General features: G+C 37.5%; 1 pseudogene; it reads right to left on the minus strand.

Annotated features, from left to right (window-relative positions):
• Window positions 1–14,546: 14,546 nt before the first annotated feature.
• LOC114217470 (actin-related protein 2/3 complex subunit 2 pseudogene) lies at window positions 14,547–15,572 on the minus strand (annotated as a pseudogene).
• Between the last annotated feature and the right edge of the window lie 1,428 nt (window positions 15,573–17,000).

Consider the following 17,000-nt stretch of genomic DNA (forward strand, 5'->3'; position numbering starts at 1 on the left):
TGCTTTAGCATGGTTTTGCTTCTTTTACTCAGGTGTACTCTTGGTAATCCCAGCGGAGTGGGGGTGGGGTGGCACAAAGGTAAGGTGATCTTTATTTCTGTGGTGGTCACTCTCTTCTCCAAAAGATCCTTCTTATTTTAATTCTGAGCTCCATCAAGGTTATAATAGTTAAAATTATTATAGGTAAAGAATCCACTCCAAATTACCAATAATGTGTCCTATTAGCACAATCTTGACCTATACATCGATTAAGAAGTACTTTATTGCTTAAAGGGACCTCAAACCTCATTAAGCCAAGCTCCTCAGTTGAAAAACAGCAAAACATAAAACTGTTCCATCAAGAGTCACGTAGCTGTGAGTCACTCTACAAAGAGAACTATAACATATGTCCCTTGTGGGATACTGTTACTTTATTATTCTCCGAATCACCCAGCAAAGTCAGCAGAATGAAGCACCAAAATTTGAACTTTCACTAGTGACATTTTGCTTCTTCCCAGTATCTTTGAAAATGTTAATCTATTGGCCCCAATCTAGATCAAACCCTTGCTGCTCAGCAGTTTACTCAGTAATGCCAGAAAGGATCCAGATCGATCAGCTTATATAGTTGTTATCTTAAGTAGCAAAGAACAGGTGGTTAGGATGTGATGGAATGCCACACCAGGAACCCTGCCACTCCAAGAAAATAGAAAGTTCTTTCTCCCCTCCTCCCCTTTCTTCACTCTCTCCCCTGGTGGCCAAGTGCTGACGGATCTTGGGGACAAGTTTGTTCCACTACATCTACTTAACTTCCCTTTCTTCTGTGACCATTTGAGTTTGGAATTAGGACATAATTATTTGTAATTGCGTATGATATTAAGGAGTCAACACTCAATGTAATAATAAAATATTTTGCAGAGTATATCCTGGTTTACGTAGTCCTGTTATAAACTCTCATTTGATCCCAACTACATTTCTGAAATGGTGAAAGTGTTACTCTCCCCATTTGACCCTTGAAATCAGGACTCAGAGGAGGTGACTTGCGCAAAATCTCACCACTTGGTAAAAGCTTGGGCTCAAACCCGGTTTTTCTTACTCTTGTTCCCATGTGCCCTTTTGTACAATATTAAACACACTGCCTCTTTGTTATTAAAGGCACTTTTTAATTTTGTTTCCATTTTATAATGAGGATGATGATGATAATTTCACTGTACTAAAGATTTTACATAAATTAACTCATCTAATTTTCATAAAAGTAACTTGCCTAGAGCCACACAACTAGTAAATAGTAGAGCCAAGATTTCAACCTAGTTGGGCCATCTCCAGAGCCCACAGGCTTTTTTTTTTTTTTTCAAAGATTTACTCATTTATTTTAGAGAGAGAGCATGAGCAGGAGGAGCAGAGCGAGAAGATCAGGGCTCCACGCAGGGCTCAGTCCCATGACCCCAACCAAACCAAGAGTCCGATGCTCAACTACTGGGCTATGAAGGCACCCCTCCAGAGCCCATAGTCTTAACCACTATGTCAGACTGCCAGAAAAAAAATAAAGCTCATCCATAATGCCACCTCTCAGGGGTCATTCGTTTTGCTTTCATGTGTACAAAAACTGGAGTTCTACTCACACTTTTATAAACTATTTTCACATTATGGCCCACATCTTCCCACGACTGAGAAACATTTTCATTTTTAATGGCTGCATTACAAAGATACACCATGGTATATTAAATTGACTTCCTGTTGGCCACATCCAGATTTTTTTCTAACGTTGTGTTGTTGTTGTTGCAAGTAATTCTGCAATGGCTATCCATGTACAGACATCTAGTACTCTTTATTTTGTTAGACCAGTTCCCTGAAAAATGAAAGTTCTAGATCAATCAGCTACATTTTAAATCTGGATACAGTGTTATAACTGTCCACCAAAAACGTTGTAGACAAAGCTTTGTTAGAAAGTGAAACAAGCAGGAAGAAAGAAAGAAAGAGAGAGAGAGAAAGAAAAGAAAGAAAAAAGAAAGAAAAGAAAGGAAAGAAAGAAAAAGAAAGGAAAGAAAGAAAAAGAAAGGAAAGAAAGAAAAAGAAAGGAAAGAAAGAAAAAGAAAGAAAGAAAGAAAGAGAAAGAAAGAAAGAGAAAGAAAGAAAGAAAGAAAGAAAGAAAGAAAGAAAGAAAGAAAGAAAGAAAGAAAGAAAGAAAGAAAGAAAAAGAAAGAAAGAAAAGAAAGAAAAAGAAAGAAAGAAGCAAGCTTAAGGTCCTAATTTAGATATCAGTGTGACAGGTACCAAAGCAGTGGATCAAAATGTCCATTTCCTTACTGATTTATATTAAATTTGGCCCTTATTTTTCCATGAGCAATAAAATTGCAAGGTTCTAGAACTGGATAAAATTTCAGATATCAAGGTAAAACATTTTCTGCACAATATAATTGTGGTTCTTTCTCTTGACAGGAAATTTGAAAGAGATCATTCCCTGGATTAATGCCCAGGCAGCGAGCAGGTTGTTTTTTTGTTTTTTGTTTGTTTTCGGTTTTTGTTTTTGTTTTTTGTGTGTGTGAGTGGATTTTTTTTTTTTTGAGCATTTGAAAGGAAACAAATTCTTTCCTACAAGAGAAGTGCTAAATCAATGAACCTCATAGATTGAACTTTGCATAAGCCCCTAAATAAAGTAGGAACTCTGATAATGAGAGATTCTGAAGGACGTGTGCCTGGCAGTGCAGATGGCGTAGGATAACTCAACATGGGGCCAGGTTGGATCTCTGTAAATCTGGGTAAAGAAGAATCTGGCTCAACCAGACCCATTTTTTCTAGACAGTGCCTTGGAGGCTAAGAAACTAGACTACAATTAGAAAACAGTAGTCACTTCTTCCACGTTTGTATTAAAATACAAAGGGATCATAGTAGCTGTGAGTCTGTGCTTTGGAGTCAAATGGTTCTGGATTCAAGTCCTAGCTCTACCACTGCCATCTTGTGCATAGTATGTTGCAAGTGTGTCAGTTTTCCTATCTATAGAATAGTAGTAATACCTAACTCGTGAGATTGCTGAGAGAATTCAACAGGACACTAACTATATGAAGTCCTTACTGAGTCTATCGTATACGAAGGACATAATACCGTTAGCTATTCTATGTGTTTGACCCTCTCTTCTACCTGACTTCTTATCTAATTGGTTTTGAATAAAGGCAGTGGGGGAAGTAAAATGTAATGTGGTACATACAAATTCTCTAGCATCCAGACCCAGTTTAACATGTAAAACACAAATTTCCCCTCATGTTAACATACTTTACAGACTAACGCTCAGGCCTTCCTCCAGAGTGGACCCGGCCAGACCACGTGTTTTGCCCCTCACTAGGACTGTGCCTGCCTGTGGCTTATGTCATTATACTAAACCCGGGAAAGGGACCTTTACCAGCTCAATGGAGAGGAATTCAGGCTTTACTTAGTAATTCAGTTTGCCTTAACTGAAACCTGCTTCTCTACACCAAGGAAACCCTGCTGTAGTTTATAGACCCCTAACTAACATAGGTCGTGTCTCCAGCTCCACAATGCTTCCTTGGCCCTCTGTTCCCATCAAAGGGCACGCCAAGGTTTTATTATCACTAGGGTACCTCCCACATGTCCTAGTTCAGATGTCTACTCCTTAGATCGTTTTCTCCAGACTAATGCCTCATCGGCTGCCCTTCAGTGAGCCTTGATCACCAACTTCCAGGCCTCCAACTTTCTTACTATCCAAAATTAAGTCAGTCATTCACTTGATAATTACCTGACTCACTAATGAGACAGGAAGCTACAAAAGAGAGGTCTTGTCTGACTCCTTAACTGTAGTAACCTGGACCCTAAAACATGTCTGGGACTTAATAAACAGTCAAAGAATATTTATTGAATGACTGAACGAATACATCCTGGTTTTATTATCTGTCCTCCATAACCTTGCCCAAGCTACCCCATGTGTGTAAGTTTTATTTTTTTATTTTTTTAAAGATTTTATTTATTTATTTGAGATAGAGAGAGCACAAAGGGGGTAAAGGGCAGACAGAGAAGCAGGTTCTCCGCTGAGCAGGGAGCCCAACGTGGGGCTTGATCCTGGGACTCCAGGATCATGACCTGAGCCAGAGTCAGACCCTCAACTGACTGAGCCACCCAGGTGCCCCTGGAAGTAAGTTTTAGATTCCTCATTGGTTAAATGATGCTAATAATGAGGATCAATTGAGGTAAATATATGTAAGTGCCTAGCATGGGCCATGGCACTAAATAATAGCTATTATGATGTTGGCACTTTTTTTTTTCCTTTGTAATGTATTTATTGAGGGAAATTGTCTGGGTATAGATTCCAGGTTGACTTTTATACCCTCAGCACTTTAAAGAGATTCCAGTATTTTCTGTTTTCCATGGTTTCCAATGAAACTTTGTCTCTCTGTAAATTAGGTGTTGTTTTTTGCTGCTGTTTTTAAGATTTTCTCTTTATCACTTTTTTTTTTCTTTGCCGTAGGATTATGATGTGCTGTGGTATGATTTTCTTCATGTTTTTCCTGCTTGGGGTTTGTTGAGTATTTTGTAAGCATGGGACCATAGTTTACCTCAATTTGGGAAATTTTTCTTCAAAGAAATTATTTCTTTAATGGTTTTCTCTGTCTTTCCCACTGCTCTCCTTCTAGGACTCCAATTATATGTATGTTAGATTTTTTTATAATATCCCCTACGTCACTGTTCATTTTCTTTCCCATCCTTATTCTCTGGCTTAAAAAAAAAAAAAAATGGGTTCTATTGCTCTCTTCAAGTTTACAAGTCTTTTCTTCTGCAATATACAATTGTCCTTAATAACTGAATTTGTTATTTCAGATATTTTATTTTTTCATCCCTAAGAGTTCAATTAGTTTTTAAAAATCTTTCATTTTTCTCTTCAGTATGTTAATGATGTTCCTTAAAATCTTTGAGTATATTTACCCTATTTTGACATCTTTGTCTACTTATTCCATCATCTTTGTCATTTGTGGGTCTATTTCTATTGATTGATTATCCTCCTAGTTATGGCTCACATTTTTTCTACTTCTTGGCATATCTAATAATTTTTGTCTTAGTTTCTGGACATTTTGAATCATAGTTGAACATCTAGATTTTGTATTCTTAAAGAGTTTTGGGATTTGTTAGAGCAAGCAGTTATTTGCAGTTCAATTTCATCTCAAGACTTGTCTTTATTAAGTGCATGAGGTTGGCCATGGAACTTCACTGCCCAATATGGTAGCCTCTAGACACATTTGACTATTTAAGTTTCAATATAAATTATTTAAATTAATTAAAATTAAGTACAACTAAAAATTCAGTTCCATAGCCCTAGTAGACACATTTCAAGTATTCAACAGCCACATATTGCTAGTAGCAACTATACTGGACATCACTGGCCTGGAATATTTTTACTCTAGAGATAATTTAGAACTACTCCTAAGGCGTGATCTTTCTGGGGTCTTTACTGAGTGTTCAATGAAAACTCTCCAGTCTGTCTTATCAGAACCTAAATATATCTTATTCCGAAGTAATGTACATCCCTGGAAATTGTTCAGCTTACAATTTCCCATGCCTTCTTTGCTTATAGAGTTTCATTCTATGCTTGCATGGCTTAGTATTAGGCAAAGAATAAAAGGGATCAAATGCACATATTTCTTTTTCATACATTGGTTCTTTCTCTCCAGAACTCTGCCCAACTCTGCCAGTCATCTTATCTCCCTGGACTCAGATCTCTGTCTCAATGTCATCATTGCCTGATCAAGGCTTGCATATTCTGCTTTTAATTCTCTTTCCTGCTGTGGTTCTCCCTTGAAGTAGGAAGCCAAGGTAATCATAGGACTTACTTGTTTCCTTTCTCTCATGTATCAAAGTCCTATGCAATTGTGCAATAGGCCTTTGTGCAATGTCTAAAAACTATTGTTCTGTATATTTGATCCAGTTTATTACTTGTGTATTGTCAGAAGATAAGTCTATTCCCTGTTATTCTATGATAGCTAGAAGTGGAAGTCCTTGATTCATAAAAACTTTAAAAATTTTATTTCCTGTCCTAGTGAGTACTCCAAAATATAATAGATTTAATTGATTAATTGGATAAGCCAAATTAATTCATGCTTCTACCACTATTGCACAGAATGATGAAATTATGCCCTGTAGTGTAATTTTGGTAACTTATTTTACTTCAATAGTTCTATCCACGTTACTTACTTGGTCTAGAAATTTTTTATACACTTCTTCAGTGATGCATCTTTTTTTTATTTTTTTACTTGTTTCTCCCATATTTATAAATTTTTGCTCTATATTTCTTTTATATTTAGATACTTAAATATAAAGTATTATTCATAAAATCAATGTGGGTGACCATATATTTTAGTGGAAATTCTGAACAATAACAATAAAATTTATAATATGTTAACATTGGAATGTAAAGGAAAAGATATATAGTCAGAGGTGTTAGTTCAAAATTTCAAATTCATTCATTTCTTATTTTAGCGTATCACTTTGACTCTTCATTTTTAAATAAACTGTATTAAAGCATGATGTATAATACGTTCATTTTCTATTGCTTCCAAGCAAATCACCACAAACTGAGAGGGTTAAAACAACACAAACTTATTTATCTCACAGTTCTGCAAGTCAGAAATACATGTGGTATTGGCTAATTTTTCTGTTCTAAATCTTGCAAGGATGAAATCACTATGTTCACTGGCTAGAGTCTTAGCAGGAGGTTCTAGGAAGAATCCACTTTGAAATACGTTCAGATTGCTGGGAGAATCCAAGTCCTTGTAGGTTAGGACTGAGGTCTCTGTTTGCTTGTGCAACTTGGGCCTTTCTTAGCTCCTAGAGGATTTGCCCTATATGGGTCCCAATATCTTAGAACCAAAAATAGCAAGTTGAATCCTTTTCATGTTTGTAATCTCTCTAACTTCCTTTTTTGATTCATCCCTTTTTAGGGAGATAATTCTCTACTTTTAAGTGCTCATGTGATCAGATTGAGCCCAACCAGCTAATCCAGGATAATATCCCTGTTTGTGAGTCTATAACCTTAATTGCATTCACAAAATCCCTTTTGCCTTGTAATGTAACACAGGCACAGGTTCCAGTGATTAGGACCTGGACATCTTGGGGGGGAGGGGCAGTTATTCTGCCTATAATATAAAATATTCAGAAGAAAAGAAGTATAACTTTTAGGGAAAAAAAGAGGAAAATGATCAAAAAATGATACTAAAGACAGGAAAATGAGTTCTATCATATACCTCATTTGTGTATCTGGAGAAAAATAATGGAATAAATACACTCAATGATTCAAGGAAATTTTCCAGAAACAAGACCCAAGTCTTTAAAAAAAGACATACAGATGTCTGGGAAAACCTGATACAGAACAATCCATATCCAGACAAATGGACAAAGCTAATGGATGTCAAAAATGAAGAAAAAAAATTATGTGTATCCAGTAAAAAATATTAAAGCAAATTATAAAGCAGAGCAGGGAATCAAGCTGACCTCAAATTTCCCCAAAACAATACTGAGTGCTAGAAGACAGTGGAGTAATGCTGACAGGATCTTTAAATAAAGTATAATCCAATTATTTTATATCTTCCTATAACACTTAGTGTTCAGTTAGGAGAAAGAAAGTATTGTGGATGTTTTGAAGAAACATCATAGATTATAAAGAAAATTTAATACAAGATAGTGATTATACAAAAAGAGTTATATAGACTAGTTACTTCAAGAAGCCACTCCCAGCCCTAAAGCTGAAGAATCAAAGTAGGAAATGGTGTTATCCAGAGCCCACAGTTATTTCTGTAATGGTGGGGCAGCTCTTGGAACTGCCAACACTACCTTACACCCAGGAATGCATATTCCTTCTGATGCTGCAGAAGACCATGGGTCCCAAGTGCCTGCTGCTCCCAGGCTGAGAGCCCACAGAGGCTATGCTGTAAAGACTGCATTTGTGTGGCTGCTACCGTGGGAAGCATGCTATCTGAGCAGGAAGCCAGTGGCCAAGATCTACCTGCCTTTGCTACTGCTACCACTGCCAGACACACTTACTAAAAACACAATAAAGAAATGCTTCTACCAAATAACAAGTGTTGGCGAGGATGTGGAGAAAAAGAAACCCTAATGCACTGTTAGTGGGAATGCAAACTGGAGCACTTGTTGTGGAAAACAGTATGGAGGTGTCTCAAAAAATTAAAAATAGAGCTACTATATGACCCAGTAATTCCACTACTGTGTATTTACCCAAAGACAATGAAAACACTAATTTGAAAAGATACATACACTCTTATGTTTATTGCACCATTATTTACAGGCACCTGTAAATCTGTGTCTTATATGTTAAAAAAATTAGAGACATGGAAGATATAAAACAGACTCAAGTCATACTTCTAGGGATTAAAAACTACAAGGTCTAACAGGAAAAATACACCAGATGAGATTAATGGTAGATTAAATATTGCAGAAGAAAAGATTAATGAACTTGAAGCAATTCCAATAGAAACAATTCTAAATGAAACATAAGGGGGGAAAAATCATGAAAAGAGCACCAGTGAGTGATAAGAAACACTAAGCAACCTAATATATGTATAAATGGCATCCACAAGGAGAGGAGAGCAGGAGACCAAAAACAATTTCTTTTAAGAAATCATGGCTGAAATTTTTCCAAATTTGATCAAAATTATAAACAGAGATCCAAAATGTTTAATAAATCCCAAACACATGAAACATAAAGGAAGCTAAATCAAGATAACACATAATCAAATGGCTGAAAATCAGTAATAAAGAGAAAATATTAAAGGCAGTGAAGTAAAAACATCAACAGTGTTTTACAGGGGAACAAAGAAAAGGCTATCAGATTTCTCATTGGAAACAGACGCAAACAAGGAGCCACCAGAGCAACATTTTTAAAGTATTTAAAGAGGGGCACATGAGTGGCTGTCAGTTCAGCATGGGACTCTTGATTTTGGTTCATGTCATGATCTCAGGATTTTGAGATCAAGCCCAGTGTCAGGCTCTGTGCTGGGCATGGAGCCTGCTTAAGATTCTCTCTCTCCCTCTCCCTCTGTCCCTCCCCTGCCTCCAGGTGAGCGAGTGGGGGCGTGTTCTCTCTCTCTGTCTCTCTCTCTCAAAAATAAATAAATATAATACTGAAAGAAAAAAAAACTTGTAAGCTTTGAATTCTATACCCAGCAAAAATATCTTTCAGAAACTTTGGGAAACAAAGTAAAAACTGTCAGAATCAAAATTTTCAGGACTCTGAATAATAATAAAAGGAATGCTGAATTATGAAAAAGGCAATCAAAAATGGTAGTAAAGAGTTGTGGCATTTCTACTTACCCTGGTCCCATGCATCCCTGGCTCAGGGGTAGTCCTGATGCTGGCAGCCTGCATTACCACTGTGAGACCCTGGGCCTCGGTCTCAGAGAGAGAAGAGTACACGGTGTTTTCAAAGAAATATGTTGGTCTGTTCTAACCTGTATGGGGGCTATCTGAAAGTGCTTGCTTTTCTTTCCCCTAACTTGGAAGTCGTCAGGGCAGAAAAGTGGTTATATGGTTGGAATTACTTGTAATCCTTGCAAGGCAAATTAGCTACTGCTGTTGCCTTGGCAAATGAATACAGCTGAGGCAAGCAATAGATGTGCCTAAAGCCTGAAAGGAAAAGCTGGGAAGAGGGCTTTCTTTTCTTTTCTTTTTCTTTTCCTTTTCTTCCTTTCTTTCTTTTTCTTTTTCTTTTTCTTTTTCTCTTTCTTTCTTTCTTTCTTTCTTTCTTTCTTTCTTTCTTTCTTTCTTTCTTTCTTTCTTTTTCTTTCTTTCTTTCTTCTTTCTTTCTTTCTTTCTTTCTTCTTTCTTCTTTCTTTCTTTCTTTCTTTTTCTTTTCTTTCTTTCTTCTTTCTTTCTTTCTTTCATTCTTTCTTTCTTCTTTCTTTCTTCTTTCTTTCTTTCTTTCTTTCTTTCTTCTTTCTTTCTTTCTTCTTTCTTTCTTTCTTTCTTTCTCTTTCTTTCTTTCTTTCTTTTTCTTTCTTCCTTCCTTTCCTTCCTTCCTTCCTTCCTCCCTCCCTTCTTTCCTTTCTTCCTTCCTTTCTTTTTTTTTTTTTTTTTTTTTTGCAAATTAGGGCATTCAAAGTGACTATATATACTGAGGAGCCAAGAAAGCCATGCATATGCCCAAAGTAGGATGTGTGCTTAGAAAAGACTTGGAAAGACACTAAACTTTCAACCCCGGCTGATCTCTAGGCTCAGCACAAGCAAGCAGTAGAGGCTTGGTGTTGTAAATGGCCTGTCAAAGCCCTGAAAGAGTGCCCCAACACAGTTGGAGAGTGTCTTTCCCATTTCTTTCTTTTCTTGTCTTTTTCCTTTGGTTCCAGACATTCAAAGAAATTTCTGTCAAAACACCACCTGATCACAAGCTAAAGGGACAGAGGCTTCAGAAATCTCACATGAGAAAGAATATGGGACTTTACAGAAATAGTTTTTTTTTTTTTTTTTTATTTGACGGAGAGAGAGAGATCACGAGTAGGCAGACAGGCAGGCGGAGCAAGAGGGAGAAGCAGGCTCTCCGCTGAGCAGGGAGCCCAATGTGGGGCTCGACCCCAGGACGCTGGGGTCATGACCTGAGCCGAAGGCAGATGCTTAACTGACTAAGCCACCCAGGCACCCCCAGAAATAGTTTTTAAAGGCCACTAAAAAAACTAAACAGCCATAGTCCACAACTAACAACAAAATAAGCCCTAAAATGGGTGAAAATCTGATTTTCAGAGTTACCATATTATATTCAAAATGCTCAGTTTTCAACAAAAATTAGGAAGCATATAAAATAAAAAAAGTATAGCCCATTCATAGAAGAAATCAACAAAAACTGTGTCTGAGGAGGCACAGACATTGAACTTACTAGATGAAGACTTTAAATAAACTGTTTAAAATATGCTCAAAGAGCTAAAGGAAGCCAAAGATGAAAAGCTAAAGGGAACAGGGAGAATGATATCACAATGAATAGGGAATATCAGTAAAGAAACACAAATTATAAAAAGGAACCAAACAAAAATTCTGGAACTACAGAGTACAATAATTGAAATGAAAAAATAAATTAACAGATTTGAGCAGGTGGAAGAAACAATCAGCACACTTGAAAATAGGTCAAATGAAATCCAGTCTGAGGAGCAGAAAGAAGTAAGCCCAACTCTTCTGGTTTGTGGTCTGTACATAAGAAGCTTGGAAGTCACCACTCCATCTTATAAAGTAAAAAGTAAAGTAAAAAGCTAAACAAACTGAAAAATCAACAATTCTTCTTAAATCCATAAGAGAAGTGAGGACACAGAGCAAATCACTGCCCGCCAAATTGGAGAAATTGACAGGCAAATACAGAGAATAGGTTTTCCATAGTAGAAACTGAGCTGAAACTTTCCCAGGAACCAGTGCTGGGGGTAGGAAAGCCTAAACATAACTGATGAATTGCTGCAGGTTCAGGATGGACCACCCTGAGAGTTAAAACTCCAGGGAAACCAAATCACTGGGAGGTCCTCACACTTGTGAGTTTTACCTCCTAGATTTCTACCGGGTTCTTACAGCAAATACTGGAGAAAAATCCACTTGTGCTTAGTAGGAGAAGGGGAAAAAGAACCTTTTTGGAATATGCCTGACCATTCTGTCCTTCTTAACAAGGTCTACCTTCAGGAGAAACTGTTTAAGCAGACCCATACCTGCCAGGCTTTTTGTTTTGTTTTTTTCTATCAGAGCCAAATTGACCTCAAGAAAGGGAAATACCCAACCCCAGATGACTCTAGCCTTCCACAAAAAGGCTAGAGGGAAGGGAGGGGGAATGGAACTATTTAAGCCCTTTCTAGATTCACACGTGGGAGAAGGAAAATACCCAATTTCACCCCACCTTAGCCATCCTGTCTCACCTAAGGGGAGTGGGGACTGAAAATCAGATGTGAAATGCAGTCTAAAAGCATAGGCTCACTAAAAGACTTGAGACCTAATGATAGGAGTATAGAACGTTTTCCCTTGCCTACACCTTAGCAGTACCTTACTAAAGGCTTATTTACAGCAGATACTTTTATTGAGTTCATCATGCTCAGTTATTAAAAAAAAATTACAAGACATACTGAAAGGCAAAAAACACAGTTTGAAGAGTAATGCAAGCATCAGAACCAGACTCAAATATGGCAAAGATGTTGAAATTTTCAGGCTGGGAATTTAAAACAACTATGATTAACATGCTGTAATAGATAAAGTAGACAACATACAAGCAATGAAAGCAGAGAGATGGAAATTCTAATTAAAAAAAAAACAAGAAATGCTAGAGACTAAAAACACTGTAACTGAAATGAAGAATGCCTTTGATGGCTTTATTAATAGACTGGACATAGCTGAAGAAAAAAAATCTCTGAACTTGAGAATATCTTAGTAGAAACCTCCAAAACTGCAGGGCCAACAGATAAAAAACTGAAAAATGCAGAACACAATATCCAAGAACTGTGGTACAACTAAAAGGTATAACATATACAGCTTAAAACAGAAGATTATAGGGGAGGGGAGTGGGGGGATGAGGTAACCAGGTGATGGGCATTAAGGAGGGTACATGTTGTGATGAGCACTGGGTGTTATACACAACTAATGAATCATGGAACACTACACCAAAAACTAATGATGTACTGTATGGTGGCTAACTTAACATAATTAACAAAAACCCAGAAGATTAAAACAGAATGAGAAGAAAGAGAAAAAGGAGTAGAAGAAATATCTGAAACAGTAAGGACTGAGAGTTTCTCCAAATTAATGCTGAACACCAAACTGCTCATACAGGAAGCTCAAAGAACATAGCAAGCATGATAAATACCAAAAAACTATACCTAGACTCATCATTTTCAAAAAAACAGAAAATAAGAGATAAAGAGAAAATCCTGAAGGAAGCTGGAGGGGAAAAACAAAACAAAAAAAAAACAACCGCCTTACTTACAGAGGAACAAAGATATATCTAAACACAAGACTTCTCAGAAACCATGCAAGCATAAAAAGAGTGATCTGAAATATTTAAAAGGTTCAGAGAAAAAAACCCACCAACCTAGAATTCTGTATGTGACATTATCCTTCAAAAGTGAAAAGGAACTAAAGACTTTCTCGAACAAAAATTGAGAGAATTTTTTCCCAGTAGACCTACCCTGCAAAAAATGTCTCTCTTTAGAGAGAAGGAAAATGATATGTCAAAAACTCAGATCTACTAAAAGAAAGGAAGAGCACTGGAGAAGGAATAATTGAAGATAAAATAAAAAACTATTGTTCTTATGTTTAAGTGATCTAACAGGTAACAGTTTGTTCAAAATAATAATTAGAGCCACAATGTATATATATACTTATGTATAAATGAAATGAATGATAACAATGACATTAGGGAGGAAATGGAGGAATTAACATTATTTGGTTATTATGAGGTGTTCACACTACCTGGGAAATAGTACAGTGTTATTTGAAAGTAGGCTTGAGGGGCACCTTGGTGGCTCAGTCAGTAAAGTGTCTGCCTTTGGCTCAGATCATGATCTCAGGGTCCTGGGATTGAGTTCCACATCAGGCTCCCTGCTCAGCCGGGAGCCTGCTTCTCCCTCTCCCACTCCCACTGCTTATGCTCTCTCTCTGTCAAATAAACAAATAAAATCTTTAAAAAAAAAAAAGAAAGAAAGTAGGCTTCGATTAGTTGTAAATGTATATAGCAAACTCTAGGGTAATCACTGAATAAAGGGGAGAAAAGTATAAATGATATGCTAAAAAAGGAGAGAAAATGGAATTATATAAAATGCTTAATTAAAATGACATAAGGCAGAAAAAAGATTGGAAGACAAAAATAAGAACAAAGGCAACAAATGTAAAAAAGAACAGATATGGTAAATATTAATCCAACTATATCAGTAATGACTTTGAATATAAATGGTCTAAATGTGCCACTTGGCAGAGTGAATCAAAAAACAAGACCCGGGGCACCTGGATGGCTCAGCTGGTTAAATGTCCAACTCTTGATTTCAGCTGAGGTCATGATCTCAAGGTCATGAGATTGAACCCTGAGTCAGGCTTGGCACTCAGCGCAGAGTCTGCTTGAGATTCTCTCCCTATGCTCCTTCCCCCACTCGAGCTCTCTCTCTCTCAAATAAATAAATAAAAAATAAAATCTTAAAAAAAAGACCCAACTATTTGTTGTCTACAAAAAAACTTATTTTATTTTTTTATTTTTTTAAGATAGAAAGATTTTCTTTATTAATGACCCCAACCGTATTTCTTTAGATACAGGAGTTTTGAACTCAAATATTTAGAAGAAAACAAGTTAAGATTGCATTATCCTGCAACTCATTACCAGTAACATATTGCAAAGCGCAACAGCTTGGAAAAGAGGGAGGAAGGCAAGGGAGTGAGGGAGGGAAGGTAAAGAAAAGGAATTAGGTTGATCAAGTGGAATTCTTTTTTTTCTTTTTTTTTTAATTCTTGAGAACCATGAAGTCCTTGCAAGCACAGCTCGTTTCTGCAGATTATTTTCCAAACGTGTACAAAAACGGAACCAAAATGGAGAATCCCTTAAGAACCTGAAGAGGTGCAACATGAAAAGCTACGATTATTCAGTAGCAAGCGTTCCAGCCTTCAGCTGCCAGCCGCCTCCTCTTCCTGTTCCCCAGAGTTAGCGGGATGAAAACGTCTTCCCCGTGATTGTTTTCATTACTTTTTTCTCGGCATCTGGACGTGCACGGTTCAGCACCTTGAGGAAGTCACATGTTTTTGCCGGCATACGTGTGTGAATATAGGCCTTAGAGCACTTGATGTGGTAGTGCAGATAGTCCCGGAAAGTGTGGATCAGGTTGATGGTGTTGTCTCGAGCACTGGCATTGGTGTGGCAAGGGAACAGCACGAAGGTAATGTAGCCAATGTTGTCAGCCACGGCAGCGTCGGTGTCTTTCAGCTCCAGAGGAGGTTCCCTGTGGCTAAAGAGGACCTCTGGGGCAGTGGGGCTGGCTCTGTGGCCTTCTTTGAACTCCTGCATGAACACTTTTCCGATGACCACATCATCATCATCCTTAAACACTGTGCTGAAGACTACTGTGACTCTGTCCTTTTTAGATTCAACGTACATGGTCTCATCATCCCTATAATGGATAACTGCCCTGTTCTCGCCTTCCTTGCCCTCTTCTTGGAATTGGAAATATTTCTCAAAAACAGAGGCAAAACAATTTCGTTTCAACATGCCAGCCTGATGCACAATGGAATCCTTGGATGCCGGCAGATTTTCAAGGTCATATAGCAAAGAGACATTGTACCCTGATTCGGGATTTACCAAGAAACTCCCGTACACCCTCTTTAATAACTCATCAGCACCATGTGTCTGAAGTTCCTTGTAGAATTTCAAAGAAATACTGACCATCACTTTTGTTTTGTCTCCATTAGGATTTGAAGTATGATAGAGGACTCCATCGAAATCCGCAAATGTTACTTCTACTGCTTCTGGTTTGTTACCAGCGGCGGCGTTCTCGAACTTGAGCGTGAGCGTCTCCTCGATGATGTGGTTGTTCACCTCCAGCAGGATCATGGCGGCGGCTGGCCCCCGAAGCCTGAACCCGCCTGCCGAGCCACCACCGTCACCACTGCCGCCTCACCGACAAGCCCGGTCCCCGTCCAGCCCCCGGCTCCAGCCGGCCACCAGAAAAACTTATTTTAAATAGAAAAACAAATATAGATTAAAAATAAAGGGATGGAGAAGGAGATAACATGCTAACTCTAAACCAAACAAAGGGGGAATAGCAATATTAATTTCAGACATAGAAGATTCGTAAAAAGGAAAGTTTTTAGGGATAAAGAGGGGCATGACATAGTATTAAAGGGATCAATTCTCCAAGAAGACATAACATGCCTTAGCATGTAGGTACCAAACAGAGCATCAAACAGCCTCAGGCAAAAAAATAATTGCAAGGAGAAGTAGATGTATCTGTTATTATAGTTGGAGACTTTAATATACCTGTATCAGAAATGAACCCATCCAGCTCACAGAAAACCACTGAATACACAGTAAAAATCTACAATACCATTGACCAACTGGTTATAATGCACATCTATAGATTACTTCATCCAACAACAGAATGCACATTCTTTTCAAGTTCCTGTGGGACATGCACCAAGATAGACCACATTTTAGGCCATAAAACATACCTTAACAAATTTCAAAGAATAGAAATCATATGACTTCTCTTGGACCACCGTGGCATTAAACTAGAATTTAATAGTAGAAAGATAGCTAGAAAATCTCAAAATACTCAGTGATTAAATAATACACTTTTCAAAAAGATTTTATTTATTTATTTATTTGTCAGAGAGAGAGCAAGAATGCACAAGCAGGGGGAGCGGCAGGCAAAGGGAGAAGCAGGCTCCCCACGGAGCAGGGAGCCCGATGCAGGGCTCGATCCCAGGACCCCGGGATCATGACCTGAGCCGAAGGCAGGTAGATGCTTAACCAACTGAGCCACCCAGGCATCCCTAAACAACACACTTCTAAGTGACACAAGGGTCAAAGAGGAAATCTCAAGAGAAATTTTTAAATATTTGACTTAAATGAAAACGAGAACACAAGTTCTCAAAATATGTGGGATAAAGTGAAAGCAGTGCTTAGAGGGAAATTTATAGTATTGAATGTACATATTAGAAAAGAAGAAAGATTAAAAATAAGCTTCTACCCTAGGAAATTAGAACAAGAAGAGCAAATTAAACCCAAAGTACATGAAATAGAATAAATAATAAAAATATGAAATCAAAAACAGTATATCAATGGAGAAAATCAATGAAACAAATAGCTGGTTCTTTGAAAAAATCAATAAAATCAATAAGGCTCTAGCCAGGATAATTAAGAAAAAAAAAGAGAGGGCACAAATTACTAATACCAGAAATGAAAGCGAGAACATTAATACAGATCCCATGGATGTTAAAGGACAATATAGGAATACTATGAACAATTCTCTGCCCACATTTGATAACCTAGATGAAATAGATAAATTTCTTGAAAGATGCAA

Source organism: Eumetopias jubatus, unplaced genomic scaffold (assembly GCF_037043125.1).
Source record: "Eumetopias jubatus isolate StellerSeaLion01/CBP00866 unplaced genomic scaffold, mEumJub1_p1.0 scaffold_2, whole genome shotgun sequence".
NCBI lineage: Eukaryota > Metazoa > Chordata > Mammalia > Carnivora > Otariidae > Eumetopias > Eumetopias jubatus.